Source organism: Otolemur garnettii, unplaced genomic scaffold, assembly GCF_000181295.1.
Source record: "Otolemur garnettii isolate 467f Iridium unplaced genomic scaffold, OtoGar3 scaffold00213, whole genome shotgun sequence".
Lineage (NCBI taxonomy): Eukaryota > Metazoa > Chordata > Mammalia > Primates > Galagidae > Otolemur > Otolemur garnettii.
The window spans coordinates 826,988-828,644 of NW_003852608.1; the positions used below are offsets into that span (position 1 = coordinate 826,988).

The following is a 1,657-nucleotide window of genomic DNA, read 5'->3' on the forward strand; positions in this document are numbered from 1 at the left end:
CTTTGTCCTAAACACCCTTCTCCTTAAAAACCACCTGCAACTGTGGTTTGCAAATTAACTGCCTCTCACACATGAAGGGGATACAAACCCCTGTGAAATTTATAAAAACCTCACCTGCAACCACAGTTAAGAAAAGCAAAGGATCTTTTAAAAATGTATTATTCGTATTATTTTCAGAATTCCTTCCTAGAAGGAGCTATTGTATATTTAGTTAACAATGGCAACAAAGCAGCATTTTTTTTCAGTCCAGTGTCACTTCACTGACTCCTGGCTTCAAAAAGCATTGTATCTGACATCACTTCTCTTTTTTCCCCAAACACCATGGAATTAGCGGCATCTTGCTGGAGATTGTCTTCAATGATCCTGTTTAACTACCGAACTGAAGGCACCTCTTTTAATCACAAAAACTAAAAGAAAAAAGTGAGACCCAAAGGATATGCTGACGTGAGGTGTGTTATTGCTTTTAAATAGGACTCTAGCCATGAAATGTTAGCTATTTCTTAAAAAAAGAAAAATTTCTTTTACTACAAAAATAAAACACGCACTCCATAGACCATTTGGAACACAACGTATAAAGGAAAAACCAAAATCATCTTTGGTTCCACTATCAAGGACAATCGTTTTAACATCCCAGTGCTTCCTTCTAGTTTTATTTTTCTGGGCACAATTTCATGGTATTCTGAACTTTGTGTGTTTGTTCAAAATGGATTCTGCTTCAGTGTCCTGTAGATTGCTAGCTTAAAATAGTATGCAAAGTTCTCCCCTGACCATCTTGCTAGAAACTCTTTTCTAAACACACACTTTATAGTTGGCTTAACAGTTCATTGAAATGGGTGTTCCATAGTTGGCTTACCCTTTCCCCTACTGGTCAACAAATGTTCACCCCGATGAAGGTTGTTCAAACTTTTTACCGTCATAGGTATGCTATGGTGAACATCTTTGTCTATAATTTTTTTCTTTGTTTTAGTTTATTTCTGCAGAATAGATTTATAGAAGAGAATTAGAGGCAAAAAAATAACAAACACTTTCTAGATTCTGACATTTGGCTTGGGTTGTATCCTCTGTCTTGGCTAGATGCAAAGAGTGGGGGTTCTTATGGGTTTTTGTTTTTAATGGAGATTTGAAATGGGGAAGAGGTCATCACCCCACCAGGGGCAGAGCTTCTCAGTACCTTTCAGGTCTTTCATGGTCTTCTAATATTTCTGGGGATAAAGAATATAATGGATTTTAAAGGAAAGCTAGAAAAAAGTAGAACATATGTATATATATTATGCATGGGTTTGGATTTATGATAGGTCTGTTCCTCTGGGCCTTTCATGGTGCCCCCATGACAGAGCAAACTGTGGCCCTGAGCAACTGCCTGGTGTCTATGCCTGCAGGCTGCTGGCACTGGAGTGGGTTGCATAGCAGGAAAAAAAAAGAGAAAAGAATATATAAATGCAGGCTGGGCATGGTGGATCACCCCTGAAATCCCAGCACTTTGGGAGGCTGAGCCAGGAGCACTGACTAAGGTTGGAGTTCAAGAACAGTTTGAGAGGCTCGGCGCCTGTGGCTCAAGCCGCTAAGGCGCCAGCCACATACACCTAAGGTGGCGGGTTCGAATCCCCAGCCCGGGCCCACCAAACAACAATAATGGCTGCAACCAAAAAATGGCCAG

General features: G+C 40.3%; 1 protein-coding gene and 1 non-coding gene across 2 annotated transcripts in view; one reads left to right on the forward strand and one right to left on the reverse strand.

Moving 5' to 3' along the window:
* The window catches only part of DLGAP1 (DLG associated protein 1), a 342,771-nt gene that overhangs the window by 175,010 nt on the left and 166,104 nt on the right, over nt 1-1,657 (reverse strand). The window lies entirely within an intron of this gene.
* On the forward strand, nt 1,273-1,409 carry LOC111722113. Its single transcript, XR_002771048.1, has one exon. It is a non-coding gene; the product is annotated as a small nucleolar RNA SNORA42/SNORA80 family (small nucleolar RNA).